The sequence below is a fragment of the Vanessa cardui genome, chromosome 9, assembly GCF_905220365.1.
Source record: "Vanessa cardui chromosome 9, ilVanCard2.1, whole genome shotgun sequence".
Taxonomy (NCBI): Eukaryota; Metazoa; Arthropoda; class Insecta; order Lepidoptera; family Nymphalidae; genus Vanessa; species Vanessa cardui.
The window spans coordinates 4533542-4547908 of NC_061131.1; positions in this window are offsets into that span (position 1 = coordinate 4533542).

A 14367-nucleotide genomic window follows, 5' to 3' on the forward strand; every position below is an offset into this window, starting at 1 on the left:
CTTTATTTGTGTTTACAATTCATCTCGTATTGAAACCGAAACCCGTGTGTCTAATTTCATACAAATTCTGCCACACGTGCCTTCCACCAACCCGCATTGGAACAGCGTGGTGGAATATGTTCCAAATCCTCTCCTTAATGGAAGAGGAGGCCTTAGTCCAGCAGTGGGAAATTTACAGACTGTTACTTTACTTTACTATATATACTATATGTATATACTTGACTAATTATGGTTAACAATGTACATATGTGGAAAGGCATTAATAGGATTAGCCTAATGCAACATAACTGCTCTATATAAATAATAATTAGGGTTTGGACATCAGACGTCAGGCCTGATAATAAAAAGGTACTATATCTCCTCCTTTGAGGATCAAGCTTATTTCATACCTAAAGTCATATAAACAATCAAAATCAAATCAAATCAAAAAAAGATAGGCATACAGGCAGTAATAAGTTTTTAATATTTTTATATTAAAACAAAATTAAAGTATTTTTTTAACCGACTTCAAAAAAAGGAGGAGGTTCTCAATTCGTAGGGGCCTTTTTTTTTTTTTTTTTTTTATGTATGTTACCTAATTACTCGAAGATGGCTGGGCCGATTTTGACAATTATTTTTTTGTTTGAAAGGGCATGTTTTACAGGTGGTCCCATTGTCAGGAGATCAGGATCTGATGATGGGATCCTGGAGAAATCGAGGGAACTCCTCAAATTTTATAGGCACACCTATAGTGATTTCGGTTTTATTCAAAGTGCCTTGGTCATATGCTCACGAAAAGTGACATTTGATGAAGTGGAACTGATGATGAAGACCACAACTGGTAATCATAACCTATTAGTAAGTAACTATTTTACGGGTTTAGTTCTATTTCTTTAAGATCAATCAATCAAAATCAATCAAAAAATCGTCAAGCAATTGATGTTAGTAAACATGCCTATGATGAAGTCTAGCTGATGGTGGACTACCAGGAGAACTCCTCAATGATTAACAGCATTGCATCAGGAAAAATGGTATTGTCTAATTGGCGATGAGCAGTTAACATTAGGCTATTGTAACTTAGTTAACGCTTAATTTGAGTTGCAGTCCACATCGTATTGAAACGGCGTTCAGTTATGTTTAGAGTCGAAAGCCGAAATGTACTGAGTATAATAAAGTGAATGACAAACACTACAATTGTAATTATAAATAACAAAACAACACTGAAAAGCAGTAAATAAATTTTTATAAATAAAAAAAAAACCGCCTTCAAAAATGAACTAAAAAGAAAAAAATAATCAGTTACATCCATATCTAATTTACGATTTTTTAATCACCTTTTGAAGTCGGTGCCAACAAAGTAAATAAATTCCTATATTGAAATCATTTAATTTGTATCCATAGTAAGGTTTGTCTAATGGTGTCAAGTATACAATAAATAGATTTAGTTTTTATATGTATGTATTATGTACCTATTTTAGCAATGTCGGCACCGACTTTGAGAGGTGATTAAAAAATCGTAAATTGGATATGGATGTAACTGATTATTTTTTTCTTTTTAGTTCATTTTTGAAGGCGGTTTTTTTTTATTTATAAAAATTTTTATATTGGCAAACTATTCTTGGAGATTATCGTCATTACCCAATAGAGCTATATTTAAAGAATATTGCTTTATTATGTTTTTGAATTGCAAATGATTCGTTGAAAGAGATCCGCGGACTGAAACATAATATTTATTAATAGAATGTAACGAGTGAGTCTTGTGGACAATTCAAATATAAGGCTGTTTACTGGAGCACAATGTTGCTAGTTTGTCGGCGCTGCTTGTGACACTTTATAACGAGTACACGTTGCGGTCATCTAAACTTTGTCACGTACAATTTCCGGAGCGTATAATAATACAAATATTACTGTTATACAACTACAGGTTCCGTATCGTTACAGACGAAAAAGTGTCGTCAGCAAAGTTTGATATTTCGCGCCAGTTATTTCATAGCGTGTCGTTAAGTGTTGTAAGTATATAAATAAATTTCTTTGTTAATAATAATTACTAAGTAACGAATGATTTACTTTTGAGGATTTAAAGTAATTATAGTTTTGGGGGCTATTAAAAATATATCTTTTTAAGTTGAGAAATACCCTATACGCACTAGTTTTATCTCTAGCTCTAGTTACGAACTAAGCACAAGGAGAAGTCTATGACGCGTTACATCTACACGATCACACAACTTCTCCGTATCGATACCGCAACAATTTCATATCAAATTATATGATTTTTCATTTCAGATTTGGTAAGAATCTCACATTTTCCTCCAGAAGCCTGGTTATGTTTCAGTAGATTTCTTGCATAAAAAATAAGTATATTATGCCTGTATTAATAATGTCATCGTACCAACAAAAATGTAGGTGATATTTTTGTTAACTGGTAGGATTATTGATAAATTGTTGGTGCTCCATCATATAAGCTTGCATATACCCCTATCACCAAAAAGCAGTCTCCAAGGAAATTAATTTTACTGATCGTTCATAAATCATTCATAGATAGTTTTACAAATATCAAATTTAAATACGTCTATACAGATCTGTATTTTAATAAATAAAATTATATTAAAAAATATATATTATTAAAGATTGATGTCAGTAACCGCTTTACGTGTGCCCACCGACCTTTCTCAATTTGTGTTTTAACTACGGTTTCATCTGACTAATATCTCTGAGGTCTCACCCGTCTCTTAATTAACTATTATACGAACGAAGGTCAAATAGAAAAAGTTTGTTGTCCCTTGATTAAACTGTTATGTGCCTACCTGTGCCATGTTTACAATTTATATAACTTTATTGATATGCAAAATAATTATTTATTGTCTGTAATACTCAATTTACATATGGGTATGCTACCGAGAGCTGAGATGGCCCAGTGGTTAGAACGCGTGCATCTTAACCGATGGTTGCGGGTTCAAACCCAGGCAAGTACCACTATATATATGTGCTTAATATGTGTTTATAATTCATCGGTGAAGGAAAACATCGTGAGGAAACCTGCATGTGTCTAATTTCATCGAAATTCTGACCCATGTACATTCCACCAACCCGCATTGGAACAGCGTGGTGGAATATGTTCCAAAACCTCCTTAATGGAGGAGGAGGCCTTATCCCTATTAATTTACTTTTACTTCACCGCTAAACAGCAATACTTCGTATTGTTGTTTTCCAGTTTGTACTTTCTAAAGGCACCGGGAATATAATGTAGTTCAAAATTTTTCACTTTCACGACGGTAAGGAATAAATATGTCCATGAGGATGGTGGTGGTCACTTACCTTCAGATACCCTTGTGTCATTCTGCATATATATTCTTATTAAAATTCACATAGAAACAATGGTTAAATACATCCATCAAAGTTCCATAACAATAAAGGCAACTATTATATTGTTTTGAGTGAAATGAGTTCATTAACTAAGTACAGTAACTGTAGATATAGATCTATTTACTTGCGAAGGCACGCCCATGTGAAATTATCAGCGTGTATCAGTGTAATGACGCTTACGAAATGTGTTAGAATGCGTTAGACGAAAATATTACAAATTAAATTGAGTTTGGAATAATAAAAATATAATTTTATGTAGGTAGCCTTCATAGGTAAAAATGAAAGTCCGTTTAAAAAGTGTGTATGTTTTATGTCTAGGTAAATAAGAAAAAATTAAATAATTATATAAATGTTATTGCTAAGAAGTGTTTTTTATGCTTAAAGTAATATAGCACAACAAAAATAACACAACAAATAAAAAACGAGTGTAATAAATACGTCACAATAAGCCCGCACTCGGCGTGACATCTTCGCGCCATTTAACTCGCGACACGCAATTTCTGTTTATAGCGGACACTATGATCCCAACACAAAATATTACAACGGCACGCTATCTCACTTACAAAGCCTTTTATTTATATAACCGCGTCCGCGCGGAACCACTGTCCATAGTTGTAAGTTTGTAGAACAAAAGTGTCTGGCACGCGTTCTCTCGGAGAAATCATTGTCTCCATTTACACTTTTACTCAACGAAATGTAGCATTGCAGTAATATTTTGCTCTACCTTCTATAATTTATAAGAAAAACAATTGTATAATAACTCTCTTGGGAAGCAGGCTTATTTATTCCCCTTTATTCTATCACACTGAACCAATAGAGCCGGTAGATTTTTTCACCGTCGAGTATGAAATTATGTAGATATATGTAAAAAATTACGCACATCAAATACCGGGTTTGTACCAGCACTTTATGTTTACGATTCATATATTCTAACCACCGAACCATCAAGGCATCAAGTGTACATTATGATTTAAAAATGTGTCACCAATATCAAAAATAATTAGTGTAACGTAAGAACGGTAATAGCGTGAGTCTGGTATTTGTTTTACACTATAAATGCAATCATATGATTAGTACCTAGTATTACGAAGCCCTTATAGTATTTTGATTTGATTTGCATAAATTTAGTGTGTTATGTCGGGGTAACTAGTGCACTTATACAAATAAATAGGTACCTCAGTCAGACCGGCTGTTGAAGTAGGTAAAGTGCAATTCAGTGTCGTCGGTTAGTCGCACAGCGTTCGCCCGAAGACATCAGACATAAGAATGCGCAACCTTATACTCGCACAGTCTCAGAAACTCATCCAATATTGGACCACTTTGTCGATAGCAAATGTAAAAACTTAGTTGTCTATAAATAAATCCCTATACGAGCAATAGTTTATCAAAAATGTATTTCATATAAAATATTGTAGATCTATTCGTAGTCTGTATATTCTCAGATATTGAATTAAACTCATATACCCAAATATAAACAGTATGTTACAACAATGTCATTTCCAGCAGTCTCTCCCTGTCGCAGCGTTTAGTCTCGATGCGGCGACAGTCGCATGTTGCCTAATTATGATGGCTTCATTAATTATGCTAAAGAGCCCTAATATCCAGCTAGTAGCAGTACTCTTTGCACTCAACAGAATTACTTTTCACCGATCAATAAATCCTACATCATTCATAATAACAGTAATAATAATATCGTTACTGGTAACCCATATCTATGTATATTTATGTAGAAAAAAATATTTCACTCAAAGACTGAGCCTTTAACGCCAGACAAAACCTTTGTACCTACAAAGCTGAAATTATGTATAGAAAGAAACAAGGCTGGATTTCTCGTAATTGCCTTAAAGTTGCCTTATTCCGTATGTATTATACTATGTTTATAGTCACCGGAACTACAATTATGGGAGACTTTGCATACGGAATGTAATGTAAATAGGCAAACATAAACTACTTCATAAAACAATTACTTAATGATATCTTTCAGTGCAAACTATTTTGCAAAAGAATGCTAAAAAGGTTGGTTTTTAAATTAGACGTTTGGTTTAATGAAACTAAAGATTTTTTTTATGTTATTTTTTTAAGAAAGTTTACGTTCGTCGGTTTTAAACTCCCTATGGCGCGGAGCGAGGAATTATACGATTCTAGAAATAAATACAAATAGATATAATTCATACAAAAAAAGGAATCTTCTTTGTATTTAAATTCCGTAATAAAGTGTACTTTTAAATTTTATAGGATATTTTCGATGCCTGCGTTAAGTCGTCCTACCTGCTGTCATCGGTACTAACACGATATTAATCAACGTCTCTTCGTGTCAGTCCGCACACCGCACGCCGTTCCCTTGCGGTGAGGCAATCATAAATCATAAGTTACTTTCGCCGTCCTTTCAGGATTCTCTTAAAAACAATCTTAAACTTGTCCACCGCAGAAACCATGACTTTTTAAATCATCTCTCTGATATATGAACCCGCCCTTGGGATCGCTATTTTAAATCAAGCTCTAAAATCTACTAATATTTAATCTGTCTATTTTTTTTTAATTCATATCATAGAAAATGAAGCACGTGTCGCGTAAAATTCTGCCACATATCTAACCTAAAAAATGTGTACACGAGCAGTAAAGAGGATTTAGCTCCAACAATACTTTTTAAGACTAAATAAGGCTGTTAACCTGAAATTATTAACGGATTATTAATTTACATATGTATATAAAGAAGTTTTTTCGGTATTATTTATAATAACGATACCACAGTATAACGATTGGACAGCTATCCGCATTGACAAGACAGCGTTTAAACGCTATACAAACAGATTCACGTGTTTTCGGGGACACGATTTCAATCTCTCATAAAAACTCCAACTAAGCTTCACGATCGAGTTGAGCATCGGGTGTTAAATGTGATTCTTGCAGAATAGCTTTACTGAGCGACGGCGCGTCGGTTATTTCTCGATCGGTTGCACACGGATTACCGCTCCCACTGTCAAGCGACACCGCACCGGACCCCACCGGACTACAGCCGGACGCGTTTATTCCACTGTTCAAACATACGTCGCGGGAATAGGCAATCAGTTCAGCTTTTCAAATTCAGAATCAACGCTGAATACAATTGAAACTTTACTAATCTGTATATTGATTCAAAGCTAATCGTAAATATTAGTAGTAATGCTAAATTCAAATAATGAATGAATTATGTTTATTTTTTATCAGTTTAACACAAAAACTAATCTTCGTATTTTTTTAAGATTACATTAAGAGGGCAATCATTTACTATATATTTTATATGCAATTTAAATATTCTTAAGATTATTACATAAAACGTAGTTGTAGACAAAGTTGTCGGTCGAGTTATTTTCCAAAGAAAAACTACCAAAACATAAATATATATATATATATAAAGCTTTATAGCTATATTTCGTACACATTATACTAAATATAGAATATAGTAGTGGTCTATAAAAATTTTTTTGTCATACTATTAAAAATAAATAAAAAAAAGAAACATTTTCTGTAAAAGATAATTACTATTTCACGCATTAAAACTTCACTTAAAAACATCTTCCCACGTGTACGGACGATAAACTCTATTTCCAAGACATTAACTTTATTCTTCATCTAAACTAATGTTATGAATGCAAAGAACTCTGTATCTCTGTATGTAGCTCTTTCACGGCCAAACCGTTGAACTGATGATATTTGTTACGAAGCAGTCTTATAACCCGAAGCAGGAGATAAGCTACATGTTACAGGTACCTAACGATTTGTCTCCTATAACAAGCAAAGACCCATACACAACTACTTTCTTAGAAATGTAAAAATAAATATATGTATATAGATTATGCGTGGATAATCTTAAAATAGCTACATAATAAATAATAAATATTAATATGAGACAACATCACATACATTACTCTGATCCCATGTATCTGATGTAGTACCTGAAGCACTTGTGTTATGGAAATCAGAAGTAACGACGGTATCACAAACACCCAGACCCAAGACAACATAGAAAACTAATGGTAATCTACATCGACTCGGCCGGGAATCGAACCCGGGACTTCAGAGTGGCGTACCCATGAAAACCGATGTATACACCACTCGACAACGGAGGTCGACATAAATATTAAAATCATTATTGCCTATACCAATATTATTATGAAATTATGAAATAATATTACACGAGTAAATAAAAAAGTCAAATTTCATTTTCCTCCCAATCATTTTAAAGGTTGTCTCTATTGTTTCGTTTTACAAAGTATTCCGCGCTCTCCGTCCGCAATAACCGTTAACCTCGCTCCGTTGCTCGGACATTCGACTAATTAAATTATTAGCCTAATCTCCAATTATCCCGAATGCTTTTATAATATACTAGTTCCTAATACTGTCTTCGGACGGGTATCGTGTGATATTTTTTAACATTCCACAATCCATTCGCCCATACTATGCTATATAACTACTGATGTCTAATGTAACACGCTTATTTCAGTCGTATTCACGAACGATTTCCCATTTTTAAACCTCTCATATTATTTCAATAACTTCCGTTTTCAATAGCTAAATGTAAAAATACTTATTTGCATAAAATGTTAATTATTTTGATAAGGATTCATAAGTTGTGCAAATAAAACTAAGCTGCAGTTCTTGTTATTATTCCCCCATTTTTTAATAGTAAAAATATTTACTGTAAGTTATCTAGGCCTGTGATTTGTCTGTAGACATCATGAAGATATAGACTGGTATATTGGTTGATACGACAGTGCTTACAAGAGGCTAGGACAAATAAATTTAAACTATGTTTTAATAATACTTATATCAAAATCCAATATGTCCAAATTTGACCCAAAACTTCCATATCAATTAGATTAATAGTTTTACTACTAACGAAAGAAACGAATAAACAAGACTCACAACATTATATTAGTGTAATAATTTTAAATAGACCGATAGGATATTTTTAAAATGCCAGATATTGATTCTAAACAATACAAAAACACCTTTAGGACAGAGCTCCAATGTTGAAAAGAATATCATGAAAAATCGACCAACTATTTCTGAAGCTCTTTAGATTTATTAAAAAATCTAACCAACAAAAGTCATCCGGCATATATTCCTAAAAACATAGAATTTTTTCACAACTTGAACTTCCGACAGCAACTTCTAAATGGAGATTGAATGCTTCTCGAACATGGTAACAATAATTGCTTATGAAATATAACGTTTTTGGCAAAAGTTTAACTTAAAAATCAAATCCTAATAAAAACAAAATTTAAACGAAATCATTCTTCAAGCGATGCTTCGTTCTTGTATACAATAATTCACCATCGGATATTAACAACTATGAGCCAGTTTAAAGAGTTATTTTTGAAGTATAATATCTATAACAAGATTAACTGCCGGTCGCCCCGCCCGCGTATAATTCAGTGGGTATCCTTACGCGAAAAATCTACAAAATCTACCATTGTGCCATTTTAAACACAAGTATTATTAATTTCTAACAATAATGCATATTTAAATTATTCACATACTAGTTGTCATCCGCGGCTTCGCTTGTGTTTTAGGTGTTTGTTGTCATGTGTATGAGCATAAAAGTAACCTATGTTCTTCACTGGAGTTCAAATTTTCTTCCAACTAAATTTCATCAAATTCAGTTCAGCGGTTTGGTAGTAAAAGAGTGACAAAAAGATAGACAGACAGATTTACTTTCACATTTATAATATTAGTATAGCTTATTATTTCTTATATAATCGATCCATGATTGCCGTTAACTCATACAAGATATAAAATTTTACATGAAATTTTCAAAAAGTCTTAACACATTTACTAGATGTTCTAATGTTTTGACATTATTGCTACGAGTACATACATATGTGTGTACCTCAATGTGTACAATATGTTAAATAAGTTCAAATGTTTTTAATGTGCTACCAGTTCGACAATTGCTATGATTTCCTTGTACGTGGTCTCGAGGCGGTGTTAAAGTTAGCTCGGTACATGAAATGCGTACAAAGCGGGAAATTATCGCGTAAATGGATCCACCCCGCAACCCGCATCCCTTGAGACCTGCGCTCTAAATAGAGCCTTTAAAACCGTACTTAATTGACAATTCCGCTACTCGTAATTCTTTTGTTAAGCACTAACTTTCGTCATCCTCTGGAAACCTTTTAATTTTTTGTACGAATCAGGTTTTGAAAAATATAAAGCGTATTTAAATCATAATTACTCGCCTACGCTAATGCTATTTTCTTGAGGTCGTATATTGTGTTTTGCCTTGAAATAATTTGTTAGAACTTTACGGTACGCCATCTAACGCCTACATGTCTTGAGAATGCTTTTGCTGGTGGTTTGGTTTAATTACTGTTATAATTGAGTTGATGATATACTTTGGACATCTCTGAGAACAACCTACTATTTAGTAGAACATGTACTTTTTATATGACACAATATGAGGACAGTGAAAAATGTATTCATAAAAATATGATTAAAAATATCCAAACAAAAGTTTGTTTTTAAATCGCATTGTTTCATACAATGCTTTCAACGCTTAGTCGCGTTTGCACCGGCTTAGCCGAGGTCATAAAACAGTTCGCGCATCCCGAGAGAATGCCGAGGACTTACTGTTGTCACAAGCGCGCGATTAATGCAAACTAACATTCATTTTATTACCATTTGTATAATAATACAATAAAAAAAGTGGTATTGGAACCTATATTTTGGCAAAACTGCCTCGCCATTTTTTATGTTACGATTAAGCTTTAGTACTCAACTTTAGTTTGTATCGAAACGCGATATTATATCATTCCTTTTTTGCGATATATCGTATCGTAACTGTATCGCATACGTTTTCGTTGGATGCAATATAAAGATTATCAATTCAAACGAGCATACTTTTTTTATGTGTTTTTCGCAACATTTTTTTTACAGTTACCGGTGATATTTCTGAACCAAAATTGAAAGTAGTTGTTAGCATTTAAGTAAATTACCTCTTTTTACAAATTAAAATGTGTTCAATGTAACTGTTTACTACCTTTTTGTGATTAGGTGCGTGAGGTTAATCTTATTATTATGCACAAATAAAACAGTGCATTTATTGATGAGATAGGTTAATTGCGTATTCAGTATTGATATATCGTACAGTGTATTGATATTCCAATTAATTGCGTCGTTACAGTCCTTAAACTGAAGTTCAGAACCCTACCGAAAACGACGAAAATCCTGGTTGACGGGCTCCTACTTTTGTAATAACATATTTTTGAAGATCTTTTTGTAATTGAAATGACAGCCATCAATCATTGACGTCGTGAAGGACCACAAAAAATGTTCTACCAGTATGTACTGTCTGTAATATTAATTAATAGAAAGCGAGAGAGAGAGAGAGAGAGAGAGATTAATAGAATAGCGCTTCAAAATATACGACCTCCGTGGTCGAGTGATGTGTACACCGGTTTTCATGGGTACGCCACTCTGAGGTCGCGGGTTCGATTCCCGGCCGAGTCGATATAGATTACCATTAGTTTTCTATGTTGTCTTGGGTCTGGGTGTTTGTGGTATCGTCGTTACTTCTGATTTCCATAACACAAGTGCTTCAGCTACTTACACTGGGATCAGAGTAATGTATGTGATGTTGTCTCATATTTATTTATTATTTATTTAAAATATTTAATAACGTGTGCTATATAATCTGCTCATAAACGGATGGGCTAATGGGTAATATAAATAGTAAGTGATTCAATTCTAACTTTTATTATGAATATTCAATGTATTGACACTAGTTCACTCACCCTTCTAACCGGAACACAACAATATTAATTATTGCTGTTTGGCGGTTGAATATATGTATGTATGATAAGTGGTACCTTCTGAGATGAATTTGTATAAAGCCCTAGCACCAATTCATTGTAAAATAATCTTAAGTACGTCACACTTAAAATATTATCAGTTAAATAATCGTTTAAGAATCTCGTTATGCTCCTCTAATTCTGGACATACAAGTCATACGTCGCAAAGTGAACATTAATGAATATTCATGTTAACTAGTCCTCGCCCCGAGCACCCTGCCGGGACTCCGACCGCTAAGTCTGTACACTAGACAACGAATGTAAAATATTTTCATTAAACTCACTCGTATCCAAAAATACACGTATTTATTTGTGAGTTAGTATAATACACTTGGCAATTCCGCAACTCGAAATGCGCGCTATCTCAAAATTATCGTGACATTTCTTTTATCATTTTATTTAACGTATTATTTATTTTATGATAATAGAACATGGCTATGGCCAAGGACGGCAACTTATAGTAAGTCATGGTGATCTCGGATTTAACCGTCTTAACTTGCTTAAGTGGGTTTTTTTACGCTATAGATGGCAAACGATCAGGAGGCCCACCTGGAAAGTGACTACCAGCGCCCATGGAGGGGCATGCAGGTAGGTTGCTAGCTTTTAATTGATGAGTTCGCTCTTTTCTTGAAGGTTCCCAAGTTGTACTGATTCGGAAAAACTATCGAAAACTGGTTCCATAAAGTTGATGTACGAGATAGAAATTACTTAAACATCTCGCTTTTGTTAAAACTCTTAATTTTTATACGTCTCACCTAGACGTCCAAAAATTGAGATAGTGTAATATGTTAAAGTTATACATATATTAACACGAATTAACATATATAATAATCTTTAGAGTGTAATTGTCTTATTTCTTATCGTCTACAATAGTTGTCGTTTGTTTCATGTTAAGTGGATGTTATCGTAAACGTAAAAGTATCAAAGACAAATTTGGGCAACAAATTTGTATTAAAAAAATAATTTCGTTCATAGCAAAGAAGATACATTAAAACAATCTATTTGCTTAATACCGGACACGGTCAGTTATAAAACAAAAGGTTCGCATTCGTTCTAGAAACGACAACAAACAAGGACGATGCGCTCGTGGCTTCAACACATAAAGTATATTATTATATTCTTAAGCAAAAATCTGCTTCTTTTTATATTTTATCATAAAACATATTTGCAATAAAAATAAAACAAAGTTTTACATGTAGCGTTTCTAAAACCATATATAGCATTGCTTGTATTTTTGTATGATTAAATTTCTACAGAAGAAGTTAGTCTTGAGTTAGCTGACTTAATATAAAGATATAAGACAAATACATTAATGTTTTTTTTCTAGAATTATTTAATAAAGAATATTACTAAATATGTTTTCAATAAATATCTGAATACTATTTTAGTGCTATTTTAATGTAACGTAAAGAATAATCATTATACACACAATCTCTTCCATTTATTTTTTTCTTGAATCGGATCCATATTTTTTTTCTTTTTTTGTTTTATTAGATATTTTTTATTTTTTGATAATATCAATTTTAAGTTTGTCTTTATTCTCTTGTTATTGTTATATGATTTTGTACGAATTCATTTGTGCAATGTAATCTATGCTGAACCTTTGTATAATTAAGGTAAATAAAAATAAGAAATCATATATGCATGTTTTTAATAATATTCGTAGGGCCAATATCAATTAAAGCTCTATCTGGGTATGTGCACATGTATATTGTATCAGTGTGAATGGTATATTTTGCTTTACTTTACAATCAATACATCAAAAACGTAGATAAAGTGTGTTTAACATAGTTACTAGAACATATCTTTTTAATAACTAAATACCGATGGAACATATAACGCATATCACCACTTAATAATGACACACGAATCAATTATCTCTAAAGCGAAATGTCTACGTCACGTAGCTGTGCTACGAGTTAGTTACTACGAGCGTAGCGAGGCAGTTTGCTACGTACGCTCTCTTTTGAAAACCATGTGGTTAACCAAAAAATGGGATGCTGGGAACGAAAGGTATATCAGTAAACTGCATTAAGTTTTATGATTAAACAGACCATACTTAGCTAAGCAAATAACGCAAGCAGTGATGAGCCATGTAAAGGCGCCTTAAACCTACACCCGCGTATCCCGGGAACTGGGCAGAGTTTCTTTGTACGGTGAATCTATGAAATGCTTGGAAGTTTATTCGCTTCAGTGGTTATTTTTTGCATTTATTTAATATCTATCTAGTTATTATATGCCTGTTTATAAAGTCAAAGTATAATAGCAGCTCATTATATACACCGCGCATTCGCTCAGGTTGGTTAGTTTCTGTTTATAAAGTACTATAACTGAGCACAGAACTTTTGGTCAACATTGAGTCTTATGAATTTAACCTATAATATTTTATAATACGAGAAGATACCGCCTGACACCTGGTTGCAGTGAAGTTACTCTGCTATATATTATTTATAAAATGACTGACTTAATGAAATAAATTAGCAATATTTTAGAAAAATTAAATGTTAAATCATTTTTTGAAACATAAACAAAACTAAGTTTAAGTAGTTATATATGAAATTCTTTGCAATAGAAAGACAGAGAGAAATAGAAAAACGAGGGAAAGATAAGAAAAATCATCATCATATTTACTTTCTTCTAAATGAATGTTAGTTATTGTATATTTGTTCTCTATGTATTCATAAACTATTCATATAAATTATGTTGAAACTTTGATGAAGTGCTCTGCGTATTCAAGCGAAAACCCTAAGCCACGATATTTTCATTGCATATTTGTCCTTTAATTTAAACGTTTCAGGCCCTTGTTTCACCCATACACATGTAGATATATATCTATATGTTAAGTAAACTGGTTACACATACGTTAACATTATATAATAAATTAAATTAAAAATATAATTTAAATTTCAATGTCACTTCTCATTCATAATGTTATAAGAATGATAAATGACGGGGCCGTACGGTACGAAAGCTTATAAAGGAAATTAGCGTTCTCTTATCTAAAGTGAAATATTCGTAAAAGCACATAATATGACATAAATTTAAAATATCTACATTTCCCACGGAACACTCGGGACGGCTTGTGAGGAAATTTAATGGATAGATTATTATCTTTCGTTTAGCAACGTTTTACGTCAGGGGAGAAAGGCGCCGCACGCGTAAAGCCTCCTTATAGGACAGGTAAAACGTATGA